Here is a 15,412-nt window from a genome sequence, read left to right on the forward strand (position 1 = left end):
CTTTAAAAATTAGTATATTAAATGCAAACATTCAATATCAACCCACTTCACAAAGAAACGACGATTTAATGTACAAAGAAAAACACGCAGGTTTGAATGGAAAAGAATTAAGGCAGACCCCAGTAGAAACTGATACTAAAAAAATCTGAAATTAAAAAAGTTAAAAAAAAAAAAAAAATAGATTGAGATTTTTTTAATACTGACCGCTTTGATTTTTTTTTTAACACGTTTAATGTGTTATTTCGCTGTGAAGGTGGTCACAAAGTTTCCATTATGGGTACAAGGCGATATTGCCCTTGAAATGAAAGAATTTAAGTAAACTGAAATTTTTTTAAAATTATTTTTGCTAAAATATAATAGTTATCAATAGTGTCATTCTGTTATCTTGGATTTTTCAGCTTTAAAATAGTTGCCATCGAAGTAAGAGTATCTCAAGCAAATTAATTCGAGTTTTATAGCAATTTGGGTCGATTAGTAATTTAATGGCCAAAAATAGTGTAATAATAAAGATACAACTATTATATCTATAAAAGTGAACCTGTCTGTGTGTCTGTCTGTGTGTCTGTCTGTGTACATTTCACTACGCAATAACTCTGTTAATTTTTAGTCTACAGATCCGAAATTTGATATAGAGGGTACTGAGATTTGGGAAAATCGAAGTGATTGGTTTTCGGCCAGAAATCTCGCTGTTAAGGGGCCAAAGTTCAACTTTGACCTTTGAGAACTCTACCAAACTCCTCCGTCAATTTTCGGTATAAACACTTGAAATTTTAGATATAGGTTCCTTGGACATGGATCTAACTCAATAACTTGATTAGAGTCCAAAATAATAATTTTTAAGGGGTCGTAATAGGGGTCAAATTTTAAAAAAATTGACCTTTTCTTTTTTTGCTCAGCATACACCTTCAAACACCCGGGCAACGCCGGGCACTCATTCTAGTCTATCATAAAATTATAAATTGAACCAAATTCTTATGTGGAGTGAAAACCTCTGTTCAGTCTCAAAAGACAATATAATGAGAATATGCAAGATGAGACACGACTTCCCAACCAAATTCTTCTAGGAGATCTTTAGTCAATAGTATTGTGTGAGAAAGAAAATGATGGAAGATGACTTCTTTTCTATTGACTGTCGTTTTCTGGTCAACATGTGTGAAAATATTGCAAAGAAATATGGATGATGCGTTAATAAACTGAAAGAAAAAATTATAAATTAATCATAGTGATATGTTAATTAGTAACAATATACATAACATAAATTATAATTGGTTTAAAATACCCCTTCTACAAACTGGCAAAAACTTTATTATTATTAGCCTTATTATTATTATTATTATTATTAGTAGTAGTAGTAGTAGTAGTAGTATTATTATTATTATTATTATTATTATTATTATTATTATTATTATTATTATATATAGATGAATATCCATACTCACTTCGACCGTTATCATTCTGACCACCCCTTAAATTCTGATTATATATTAATACGTCGAAATAAGTAAAAAGATGTAGTGTTTTTGTTGTTTGGGGACCATTCAAATCTCTGCATTTCAGGTGAAAATATTATTAGCCGCTTATATGTCATGTTATTTAGTACAAATTCTGACGCATTTCAGGTGAAAACATTATTATCTACTCAAGTGTCGCTTTGACCGTTACCATCCTGAAATCACTTAAAAGGAAAGTGGAATATTCTATCCAAAATGGAAACAAAAAAATGTAATGTCGGTGGTTAAAATTTTTTTTAACTACTTATTCAATGCCCTGGAAAAGTCACTTCTGATTAATTATAAAAATTCCCACAACTACCACCTCCACTGCAACTGCCACCACCACTACCGCCATCACCGTCGCCACCACCACCACCTCGATCTCTATTGCAACTGCTACCACCACCTCCACCACTGCCACACCACCACCACTGCCAACATCACCGCCACCACCGCATCTATCTCCACTGCAACTGCTACCACTACCACTGCTACCACAACCACCACCACCATCACCACCACCACAGCCATGACCACTGCCTCCATCTCCACGGCAAATGCCATCACCATTGCCTTCCACCACCATCACTGCCATGCCATCGCCACCACCACCGACACAACTGCAAAGGCCACCACAGCCACCATTCCTATCACTGTCACCACTACCACCGCCACCTCCACCCCCATCACCACTGCTATCACAACATCACCACAACAATTACCACTGCCATTACCACCACCACTATTATTACCGCCACTATCACCACCACCATCACCACTAACGCTACTAACACCACTACCACCACCACTACACCAATGGTATTCTGTGCGGGTCAACTAGGCCAATTTCTGTTAGTTGTTTTCCTGAATTTTCAATGTTATGTTATTAATTTTAATAAAACTGTATTTCTGTATACATTTGGAAAAACTGCAGACAGAAATGACGTCACGATAGTGGTGGTGGGGAACAAAGCACGATTAAGTGCTCTGGAGGCTTCCAAGGATTAACAAACTTTTTAGGCACGATATCTGTTTTGTGACCACAAGATAATATCCCAGGCATTATCTCATCCGTTTTTGTTTAGGCAGGGGTGGGGGAGTAGAGTTTGTTTTGTTATCACAATGCCAGTCTCCCAAGCATTATTTCCTTCTTCTTTGTTTGGTTATAGTTAACACGTTATATCCGTACCTATATGAACAAAAAACAAACTCTTAGCTGTGAGGAAAAGAAAATCTTACCTGTGACGTGCATAAAAGTTATTAAAACTGAAACTCACATAAAATCATCAAGTAGCATACCTTTTAAGCAATAAATAAGGTGCTTCTGTACTACTGCACGCATATGAAAAAACAAAATTTTAGCCGTAATGTACGGAAAAGTAAGCACAATAGAAAATTACATAAAATAATCGTGTGTTCAGACATAGGGCAAGCTTTTTAATGGGTTTTTGACTGACAATTTGGCTACCAAGGGGTCAAAGTTTAAAAGATTTGACCTTTGCGGTCTCTAGCAAACTATTCAGCTAATTTTGAGTCTAAACATTTGAAATTGTACATAAAGGGTATTCAGACATGCCGCAAGCTTTTTAATAAGTTTTTAGGCAAAAAATTTGGCAAAGTTGAAAGAGTTGACCTTTTGCAGACTCTACCAAACTCTTCCGCCAATTTTGGGTCTAAACACTTGACATTTAAGATATAGGTTATCTGGACTTGAGTCAAACATTTTAATATATATATGGTTACGTTTCCAACCTGTTTCCCTGACCAGCAAGAACAACACACATCACTTTTAGATCTGTTTCTGACCACAGCACCTGATGATTGTGTTAGGAGCGCCCACAGCCCACTTGAGAATGCTGATCATGCAGTGATAATAGTTGAACTCGCCCTAAACTCTGGAGCCAAAACGGAAGAGCCATTGCTCAAAACAACAAGATATTATAAAAAGGCTGACTGGGAAGCCATCAGGGATCTCATCAGAGACGCCCATAGTGAAATATCTTTTCACTTCCTGCTGAACAGGGTGCAAATGAGACCACTGAATGGTTCAAAACAGCAATTGAAGCACATGTTCCCATGCGGAAATTTTATAGCAAGCCCCACTCTCCCCAATGGTTTACTTCCACATGTGCAGCTGCCATCGCACAAAGGCAGCACACGTACCGCAGATCTAACCGACTTAAATCCAGTTCAAACAGACAGAAGTATATAGAAGCCAGAAGTAACTGTAAAAAGAAATAGTGACAGCTAAGTGAGAATTTACTGAAACCACCAAAAAACGCATCGAAGAACAGAAATTAGGAACCTGTAACTTCTGGAAAATCTACAACAGTGTAGTAAATAATCGGCAATTAACAATTCCCCCACTGTCCAACAATCATGAGGTTGTTTGCTCAGCAACTGAGAAGGCTAACATGCTTGCCAGTCGGTTTACCTCCAACTCCACACTGGACCCTGCTAACCACCCTTTCCTGGACTTTCCTTTGTGGACAGACGCCACACTAGATGATCTGAAAATGACTCCTCAGATGCATGATATCATAAAAAATCTTGACACTTCAAAAGCTTGTGGACCTGATGTCATCCCAGCTGTGCTATTAAAAAAGTGCTCCGATGAAGTAGCTCCAATACTCTCCATACTTTACAACAAATGCCTTAATGAATCTTGATTTCCTGCCTGCTGGAAAACTGCTTCTGTGGTACCAGTATTCAAGAATTCTGGCGAAAGAACTGACCCATTAGCCTCCTCCCACTTTTTGCCAAAATATTTGTGTCCATAATTAACCAAGCTCTAGTCCATCACCTTACAGATGCTAAACTTCTGACCGACCAACAATATGGATTTAGGCAAGCCTGTTCCGCAGCAGACATCCTAACACTAATCTCCGAGCATATATTATATTCACTTGACAAAGCAGGGGAGGGTAGAGCGGTAGCTCTAGATATATCTAAGGCTTTTGACAAGGTATGGCATGAAGGTCTTCTCAGAAAGATCAGATCATACAGTATCACTGGAAGAACACTTAACATAATTAAATCCTTCTTAGATAAGAGAAAAGTCCAGGTTGTCCTCGATGGTCATACATCTAAACAATATGATATAAATGCGGGAGTGCCTCAGGGGTCTCTCCTTGGACCTCTATTATTCCTAATATTCATAAATGACCTCCCCGATAAAATTATCTGTGAGATGGGTATCATCTGATGATGACACCATGCTCTATAACAGATACGACAGGAAAACAAATGAACACATATCTAAAGAAATGGCAGAAACACTAGAGGATGAACTCCTATCTGTATTCGAATGGGGACAAAAATGGATGGTCACATTCGATGCTGCCAAGACTAAACTTGTTTCCTTCAATAACTACAAGAAACCTTCTCTACCACCAATACGACTCTTTATCTTTTAAATTCCTCAGCCTAACGTTCACAAGAAACATGAGTTGGAACAATTACATTGAGAGCATTGCCAGGACCATGCTAGAAAGCTACTAACACCCAAAAGTATCCTGTACCTCTATTAGGCCACCATTCACCCATGTATGGAGTATTGTTGTCATATTTGGGCCGGTGCATCTGCTACTAGTCTCTCGCTCCTAGACAAGGTTCAAAAGAGATTTACCAACTTAATAGATCCTGAACTGTCATCTAAGCTTCAGCCTCTGTCCCATCAACAAAATGTAGCATCCCCCTGCCTGTTCTACAGGTACTTTAATGGTGAATGTTCCGACAAACTGCAAGCACTTGTACCCCCTCTACGTAAATACCCCCGTCAAACCCGACAAGCAGCTAAATCCCACCCCTACACAGTAGATATCCCTAGATGTAAGAGAGCTTTCTACTCCAGTAGTTTCTTCCCTAGAACTGCTAGATTTTGGAATTCCCTTCCGGGTCCCTGCTTCCCCAACTGTACTGACATGCAGAAGTTCAAGTGTAACGTGAACGGACATCTTGCTGCACAACTCCCCACCTAGTAACCTGTGTCCCTAATAGTAGCCCCCTACATCAAAGTGGCAATGGGGTGAAAATGTAATAAGAAAATGTAATTAAAAAAAATATATATATATATATATATATATATATATATATATATATATATATATATATATATATATATATATAGGTTGGTTGATTGGTTGTTTTTTTTTATGGCATATCAACTCTTTTCAGGTTATTTAATGCCGAATCCAGTGATTTTGAAGAAAAAGTTTTTAATAGAATATATTTGTTTAAGTCGATTTCTATTTAACCCCTACTTGGGATCCTAACAGGTACTACCACTCTGAGTCAGAGTGGACCTGGGAGTAATGGCAATTAAGGGATGGCTTCACACTCCCCAAAGCCCGCAAGCTGGGGCCTCACCATCGGATATAGTTTAAGTCCATATCCAGGACCTATATATATATATATATATATATATATATATATATATATATATATATATATATATATGTGTGTGTGTTTATGTGTGTGTGAGTGTGTATAAAGTCATCCACATGCAGTACTGTTTCGCTGTGTCACAGCTCATCAGTGCGGCTAGACTAGCAACTACCTCAAGCCAGGTTTGAAATTCAACCGCCTATATCTGTCACTACTCGTCCGTAGTTAGATGACATCAAGTGTTAATAATCGCTGGCACGGAACTCGGCCTGTTTAAGAGCAAGAACACGCATGTTATTGCTTGAGTAGATAAAAGCCATTTTATATGAAAGCACTTTTAATCGCGATGAAATTTGACCGGAAGTCTAGAAGAATTAACTGATAAAATAAAAGAAGAAAATAATGAAACGGATTGAATGAAGGAAACAAAGACTCAATTGCTGGATAAAATAAACATGTCATTTATTTACTGCTTAAGAATGAATGTTTTAGATATAACACGTGTTCACGTCCGTGTTCAGGTGTCACCATCGTTTGTTGCGGGACTGGTGGTATAGAAAGAAAAAGGATATGCGTGTTCATCTCATGTTCGGGTCACCTTCATTTGTTCCCGCGTGGAAAAATGAGTGAGTAATGTAGTGGAATGAGAAATGGCCGTGTGGCATGTAGAAAGAGAAAGAGAGAGGGTTGACATCAGTTAAGCTGCGTGCCATGTTAGCAGTCAGCTACGCGGAGGTATTCTCAGGCACAAGTCGTAGATAGAGAGAAAGAGAAAGTCAATCCAGGTTATGGAGATAGAAAGCATCTAAAGTGTACGTACTGTCTGTTGGCTTTTTGCCCCACATGGTAGCAGATGGCGTGAGGCGCGAGGGAGCACACCTGCCGAAACGGTGGCGGCTGGTCCGTAGACCACCCAGCTCGGAAGGCGAGTTAGAAAAGGGAGAAGCAGCTTATTGCTCTTGCTTTTATAGTTGTTTCCGGTGGTCTTTTGCGTATGTGTGGATTTCCTTTGAAAGGGGAAGTGACGTTGCCCATGTGCGCATACGTATGCATGTATTTGAGTACATGTGTGTACGTTAGCGTGTGTTGGTTGGTTGGTTGGTTTCTGTTTTACGGCATATCAACCCTTTTCGGGTTATTTAAAGCTGAATCCAAAGATTTTGAAGAAAAATTTTTTTAATAGAATATATTTGTTGTTTTTACGTCGGTTTCTATTTAACCCATAGTTGGGACCCTAACAGGTACTACCACTCCGGGTCAGAGTGGACCTGGGAGCAATGGTAATTAAAGGGTGGCTCCACACTCTCCAAAACCCATAAGCTGGGGCCTTACCACTGGATATAGTTTAAGGTCATATCCAGGACCCCCATTGAAGGACTTTTACCTTCTGCAGGGGGGCAGTCGGCATATTCTAATGCCCCACCGACAGGGCCGTTAGCGTGTGTGTGTAATCACATGAATGTGAGTGTATATACGCGAACGTGAATATATATATGTGTGTGGACATGCGCGCGTATGTTTGTGTGCACGTATGTATATGACAAGTAATATAGCTTGAGATGTGAACGCATGTTTTTGTGCCTGGAGAGGGAATGTAAAACAAAACCCTATTATTTTTAATTAGCCTTCCTGCGAGGAAAAATTAAGACACAAGTTTGTTATTTTTAATGCAGACAAGTTACACTTCAAAAGTGGCACTGTAAGTCCTGTCAGCGTTCCATCATGAATTAAAATGCCCCAGGAGATGGGCAGTAAATACACTTCCCTACCCTCTCCTGAGATCGAACAGATACTAAATGTTGACATTGTGTCAACATATTGACATTGTCAAACAACGGCCAGTTTAATAAAATATCAAAGAAAGAAAGAACGAACGAAAGAAAGAAGGGGTAAAATGTAGCCACATTATAGATAGATAGATAGATAGATAGATAGATAGATAGACAAACAGACACACACACACACACACACACACAAACAAATTAAATGGTCACAACAGTAATAAAGCCACTTTTTCGGTTAAATCATGACATTCATCGAATGACCTAAACTTGCGATTTCATGGAGAACTGCTTTTATAAAATCTTTAAAAGCATACCTTGCTTTTTATTGAGCACTATCAATAATCTCGTTAAATTCATTGTTTTTTTCTTACTTCTGGAATAAGAAATATTCTTTCCACATTACGCTGATAATTTGTATAGGATTTTAGTCAACCACAGAAGGTTGTTCCTATACAATGAAACCGCTGGTTCGTCTTTGGAATATGCATAGTTTATATATATATATATATATATATATATATATATATATATATATATATATATATATATATATATATATATGTGTGTGTGTGTGAGTGTGTGTGTGTGTGTGTGTGTGTGTGTGTGTGTGTGAGAGAGAGAGAGAGAGAGAGAGAGAGAGAGAGAGAGAGAGAGAGAGAGAGAGAGAGAGAGAGAGAGAGATCCAGGCGGAACGAACATTAAAAATAGTAATAAAAAAAAAAGAAAGAAAAGAAAAATACAACATTGAAAAAAGAAACTATGAGGGGGAGGGGGGAAGAGAGAAATAGACAAAAGAAAGAACAGATGGCGAAAGAAACAAAGAAAACTACGATTTAATGTACGTTTTAGCGGAGTGAATGAAATGGCAAATATAGAAATGAAGTTTAAAAATGAAACACAGACGGAGTGAGAGATGGAGGAATGGGGAATGGAGAGAGAGAGTGTGGGAGGGAGAAGAAGGAGAGTAAAAAGAGAAAGAATTAGCGAAAGAAAGACTGGATACGGAAAGAAAGAAAAATAAAGATGTGAAAGAAAAAAGAGGAAAATAAATAAAGATAAAAGTTGTGAAAAAGAAAGAAAGAATAAAAGAGAAAATAAAAGGAAATGAAAAGGGGAAACTAATAGAAATCCGTTTTTTTTTTCTTTTACTTGGGAGTCACCACTTATCAAGGCCCGAAGGCCACTCGAGGATAAGGCTAATGAATACAAGGTCGTGATGTAGTAATCACTTAGGGTGTAAATTGGTTAGAATTTGATTATATATGAGGACGAATTAACAGGAATTTGTTTTCATTAGATGTGAAGGCTACCGTGTTGTATTCAACCAGGAAGCATGCCAGCGAAACAATGTTCCAAAGGTGGATAGTTCTTGGAAAGAAGCTTAGTTCATGGAATCTACGTTCACATTTAGGCAGAGAAGCAAAAAGAAAGAATAAAACAAAGACAATTATGAAAAGAGCTTCCTGATCTACATTAATGATCTTCCAAATCACATCCTTACATCATTCGTAGACATTTATGCTGATGACACTACTATCTATGATAGCACATCTAAGACCATAAACGACCAAGTTCTCTCTGATTCTCTCTCCTCTGATCTTGAGCACGTGGTACAATGGGGAATTATTATTTTTTTTTTTTTTACACGGTGATCACCACTTATCAAGGCCCGGAAGCCACTCAGGGATAAGGGTTATTGCAAGTACAGTACGTTAGTGTGGAGATTTGATGAAGTGTTTACTTAAGGGGGCGGTTCATTAGGAATTTGTTAACGTTGGACTTGAAGACATCCAAGTTGTAGTCAGGTGAGAAGCAGGCAGACGGAACAGAGTTCCACAGGCGTGCAGTTCTAAGAAAGAAGCTTTGTTCATGGAATCCACGTTTTGATTTAGGCACAGATAAAAGTGGGGGAAATTTTTCACAGTGGATTCAGCTAGACAGGTGTTTTTCGTGAAAGATTGTCGAGGGGGGGACCAGAGATTGGAGTTCAGACGAGCACCTGCCATGGAAATAACAATAAAACAAGGATAGGCTCGCAACGTCTCTTCTGTACGAGAGAGGTTGCAGGGAAGAGAAAAGGGCATCCCCCACTAAGCCACGAAGTCTATTTTGTACTCTGTCAAGGCAGGATAGGCTGTTTTTAACAGCTCCTGCCCAGATATGGCAGCAGTATTCCATCCTTGGACGTACTTGACTTTTATATAGATAGAGAATTGCATCAGTAGTGAGATATCTTCTGGAGCGGTAGAAGGATCCCACCATCTTTCCAGCGACCTTGGCAACAGACTTGATGTACATGTTCCATTTCAGATCAGGAGTAAAGGACAAACCCAGAAGCTTGTCAAAACACGGGGCTTCTCCTAGACGAGAGCCATCCATTTCAATTGATGCCAGATGAGGATCAGAGCGTTGATGATGTAAAGATAGGAGTTTGGTTTTAGATGCATTAAAGGTAACCAGCCACGACTTCCACCACTGAACCACGCGCTCGAGATCAGAGGAGAGAGAATCAGAGAGAACTTTGTCATTTACAGCCTTTGATGTGTTGCTGTAGATGGTCATGTCATCAGCATAGATGTCAACGAATGATTTAAGTATGTGTTTAGGGAGGTCATTGATGTAGATCAGGAAGAGAGTTGGGCCCATTAATACTGCAGGCCTCTGATTTTTGTCCATCAACCACTACTCTTATGAGCCTATCGGAGAGAAATGATTTAATGATTGAGAAAACATTTCCAGTTATACCATAGCTGGAAATCTTGTGAAGTAGGCCCTTATGCCATACCTTGTCGAAGGCCTTTGATATGTCAAGAGCAATTGCCCTAGAAAGGAAGCCTTTGTCAAGAGATTCACTAATCCTGTGAGATATAACTGTTAGCACATCTGCGGTAGATCTTGCAGAACCGAAACCATATTGTGTGTCACTTAGAAGATTGTTTCTGCTGAGGTGGTTTACTATTTCTCTATTTAATATGGATTCCAGCAACTTACTCATGACACACAGGAGGCTTATTGGTCTGTACTGAGAGGGAGATGACTTATAACCTGAATTCTTAAATACAGGGCATACTGATGAGGTTTTCCAGGGAGTCGGAAAGCACTTCTCCTTAAGGCAACGCTTAAACAGTTTCATAAATATGGGAGCAAGTTCTGGTTGAAGCTTTTTTAACACTATAATTGGGATGCTGTCAGGGCCAGTTGCTTTACTGGAATCAAGGTTCTTGATTAGCTTGGCGACCTCATGCACAGATATTTGTAAGTTACCTAGCGTGTTCTGTGTTATAGGAGGAAATATGGGGAGTTGATGGCCTTCGTCGCATAGGGTAGAATTAGCGGCAAAGTTCTTTGCAAATAGTTTGGCCTTGTCTGATGCTGACGAGATGACCTCTGGTCCATTGATAATGGTTGGGATAGAACGCGCACTACTGTTCAGTATCCTATTTGTTATTTGCCAAAACTGGCGGGAACCAAGCCGCTGATCAGCTACTTTGGATTTAACAGACTGGGCATATAGCTCTCTTGCATTTTTTATTACCCTTTTACAGTGGTTGCTGGCAGACCTGAAAGCAGCTTTAGTCTCAGTGCATCTATTACGTTGGTAGTTATGGAAAAAGTGATTTCTGTGTGCGATAACAGCAGCACATTCTGGGGAGAACCATGGCTGGCTGTTAGGTTTTTGTTGGAATTTTTTAGATGGTATGAATTGGTCTATGCCTACAATTAACCATTTGGTCAGATCTGATACTATAGAGGACACATCCTTTTTAAACATGGAATGCGGAGGTAAAGCAGATAAGTTACTTTTAATGCATCTAAAAACAAGCTTCCATCTTTACATCATCAACATTCTGATCCCCATCTGGCATCAATTGAAATGAATGGCTCTCGTCTTGGGAGGCCTCAGGTTTTGACACGCTCCTGATCTGAAATGGAACAGATACATCAAATCCGTGTTCAAAGCCGCTGGAAAAATGGTGGGATCCTTCTATCGATCCAGTAGATGCAATTCTCTATCTATATAAGAGCCAGATACGTCCAAGGATGGAGTACTGTTGCCACATCTAGGCAGGAGCTGCTAGAAAGGACTTATCCTGCCTTGATAGAGTTCAAAATAGACTTCGTAGCCTTGTAGGGGGTGTCCTTTTCTCTTCCTTGCAACCTCTTTCTCACAGAAGAGATGTTGCAAGTTTGTTTCTGCTGTATCATTATTTTCATGGCAAGTGCTCGACTGAGCTCCAATCTATGGTCCCATCTCACCAAATTTTCACAAGAAACACTCGTCTAGCTGTAAACACTATCAATAATTCTGCCCCACCCTTTATCTGTGCCTAAACCGTAATGTAGATTCAATGAACAAAGCTTCTTTCTTAGACGTGCACGCCTGTGGAACTGTCTTCCGTTCTCCTGCTATCCAACTGACTACAATATGGTTGTCTTCAAGTCCAACGTAAACAAGTTCTTGATGAGCTGTTCCACTTAAGTTATCAAATTTACCGAATTTCCATTACTAACAATTACTATATTGTCCAATAAACTACTGTACATTCTTTAACCCTTATCCTCGAGTGGATTTTCGGCCTTGATAAGTGGTGATGCTATGTACAAAAATAAAATAAAATAAATAATAACGAAAGGTGAGAAAATGAAAGAGAAAAAAATGAACGGAAATGAAAGAAAAAATGAATGTGAACGAATCGACGAAACAACAGTTAAAGAGGAGAAATAAAAAGAAGGAATAATACACAAAGAAAAAGAAATGAAATGAAAAAATAAATAGGAAGTAAAATAAAGATGAAAAGTGAGAAAGAAGAAAGCACGAGAAAGAAAAAAAGGAAAAAGAAAAAAAAGAAAAAGAAGTAGAAAGAAATAATGATTAGAACTGAGAAAGAAATAGAGGATGAAAGAGAAAAAGATTTAATAAAAAAAAAGAAAACGAGAAAGAAAGACACAAAAAGTATTATAGAATTGCAACATATAACAAGGAAAGAAAGAGTGGACGGGGACGGAGTAAAGACTAAACTAATTTGGAGGGGAGAGGTACCCCCTCTTTACTCCTTTCTCTCGTGCGTTTTACAAATAACATTACATGTCAGCTTCTTTCAAGCACTTGGATGGAGGAAGGAGGAGTGGAGTGGATGCGGGCATTCCTAGTCAGAGACAAGAGCGGGAAATGGGGGGGAGTAAGAGTAGGAAGAGAGTGAGAGGGTGTTGCAGACTGAGAGAGAGAGAGAGAGAGAGAGAGAGAGAGAGAGAGAGAGAGAGAGAAGGAGAAGGAAGCAGAGGGGTCTAAGAAGAACTGTCGAACACATGGCGGGCCACACTAAGTCCAACGGAGAATAAGAGATAGTGTTCTCACGGCGAACGGACATGTACACACCGTGTGTACACGCTTTCATTATAATCATACCAAACACATAAACACGTTTCGCCAAAATTAAAAATTAGACTTTATTTTTATATGTTCATTGGCTTTTTTACCAAAATTGAAATAACGCCAGCGTCAGTCATCCTTTCTTTCCCCTCCCTCTCTGTCTCTCTCCATCATCTTCATTATCACAACAACGCCTGGACTTTCATCTCCTGGAGCCTGAAACCAACATGAAGGCAATCGCATCAAAAATTATATTTGACAAAAGGATTTTTCACAGGATAGTAGCAGCCATTTCAACGTGAAGGTCAGCTTCAATTTTTGGTTTACTTACACACACACACACACACACACACACACACACACACACACACACACACAGCGTTTGAAATGAATTGGAATGTTGTATATATATACTTATGGCAAGTCATCTATACACAAATGCGTTTTTTTCATTTTATGGAATTAATTTATAAGAGAATTAACCTGAAGAATTTCTTTGAGAGAAGAAAACCAAACGTCTCTGTGTAAATCAGTTATCACAAGAATATATTATCCTACTACTACTACTACTACTACTACTACTACTACTAAGTTTTACTCGTGTATTGAGCACTGTTGAAGTAAATACTGAAACAATATGTAGAATGGGATGACAAAGTGTATATGCACACGAAATATATTCTTTTATCGATTGCTACATTTGGAGGCCGATGTTTAAAAAAAAAAAAAAAAGAAAATATCAACCGTTTGTTGAGAAGGATTCTCGCAGACAAATGCGTCGTGGTGGTGTGGTGTGTGTATACGTCACGAAAGTGTGTATTTACGTTATCATACATCTTTAGTGATATTTAAACAAATTTTGTCTGTTTCGTTTTATACTTAGCCGAAATATTCATTTAAATTCTACATCGTTTTAAAGACTCGATTATATGCTATATGGTTCGTAAATTCTTTGATGAGACTGCGAATAAATCGCAAACAATTCTTCATTAACCAATTATTATTATTTTTATTTTTTTTATTTTATTTTTTTTCACCCCGAAAAATTTAAGTTTTTGTTTTTGGATTAGGAGTAATGTGTAGTATGTGTTCTGACACTACATTTGATCTTTTCTGTTTTTAAATGGAAGTAATTTAAAAAAAAAAAAATTTCTCAATCCAGAGTGTTTCTTTTTAGGGAGCTGTATTTCCCCACATAAAAAACCGACTTTGTATCTAACTCTGCCCTCGTGAGGAGACAAATAAAGGTTTGAAGTAACGCGATGTCAGTATGTAAATAACCCCCACACATAAAAATGGCGGCATTCTCACTGATTATAGAAAGAATCTTGATCAGACTTGTCAACATTCTTCGGTGGATCGCCAACAGTTGATTAATCTCCTCCTTCCGAAAGACGGAAGATTAGATAAAACGGCTCCCCAGTAAGGGCACACTAGCTAGATACAAAAATAAATATGAACTGATCCGTCGATATTCTCCAGTAGGGAAACCTCTCCTCCGCAGACCGGCTAAACAGTAAACACTCTTCGAATGTCTGGGGTGGCGGGTGGCTTATTGAGACCAGGAACTATTTCTTTTCCCACTGTAGTAAGATGTTGGTTGTTGGTGTAATGCCTGAAGGTGGAGGAACCCCCTCCCCCTTCCGGTGAGTACACTAATACAGTATCTTAAAATATCCATCAACTGATCCATCCATCGACATTTCATAATAGGTTACCGACAATAAACAAATACTCCTCGCAAAGGAGGAGGTAATGCTTGGGATAAAGGCTTCTTGAAACCGAGCTAAATCAATTTCACTAACTCTAAGATAAGCCTGAGAGCTTATGCTTTGTAGACAATGGTAAAGTTGAAAAAAATGTAACGGAATTTCGTCAAACATTCCATCATGAAATAAAATGTTTACTATAAAAAATGGTAAAACTTGCGGAGAACGCTCTTTTTTACGGTTGTTTTAAAAATGGAACGGAAATTTAAATTTCCTTCCGTTTTAATCTTCTTTTTTTTTTTTAAATTACGCATCCCCCCCCCCAAATAGAGAGACTGACATTCAAAAATCGCTGTCGTTTTTTTTTATAAATAATATTAAAAAAATAAAAGCGCGCATAGTTTTGACGCCTGTGCGTACAAACATGGCCACCACTGATAATATAGAATTACATAGCTTAATATTTGGAAAACAACTTGTTTTTCATCTAATTTGAAATTTTCGCCGATACTACACCGTGACAAGGCAGTTTGGTACGCGAGTGCACACTGCACATTTAACAGCCTTCGTTTATGCTCGCGCGTAGCGTAAAGGAAGGCTAGGCTGTGAAATAGAAAATAGTTCAGGGGTTAATACCATGCAAACGGTAAATTTGCGACGGAAACGGTT

At 38.5% G+C, this 15,412-nt stretch overlaps 1 protein-coding gene across 5 annotated transcripts in view; it reads left to right on the forward strand.

Annotated features, from left to right (window-relative positions):
- LOC145246817 (uncharacterized protein RT0683-like) overlaps positions 1 to 15,412 on the forward strand; it is a 101,846-nt gene that overhangs the window by 28,237 nt on the left and 58,197 nt on the right. Inside the window, exon 1 of one of the 5 annotated variants that reach the window (XM_080108643.1) lies at positions 12,808 to 13,338. The exons of 3 other annotated variants lie outside the window; for them this stretch is intronic. The gene's annotated coding sequence lies outside the window, so the exon portion shown is untranslated. Of the gene's footprint in view, positions 1 to 12,807; positions 13,339 to 15,412 lie in introns of those variants that run through there. One more of the 5 variants, XM_080108644.1, reaches the window with a different exon arrangement.

This window comes from Euprymna scolopes, chromosome 24 (assembly GCF_053919585.1).
Source record: "Euprymna scolopes isolate OS-2025 chromosome 24, ASM5391958v1, whole genome shotgun sequence".
Classification (NCBI taxonomy): Eukaryota; Metazoa; Mollusca; class Cephalopoda; order Sepiida; family Sepiolidae; genus Euprymna; species Euprymna scolopes.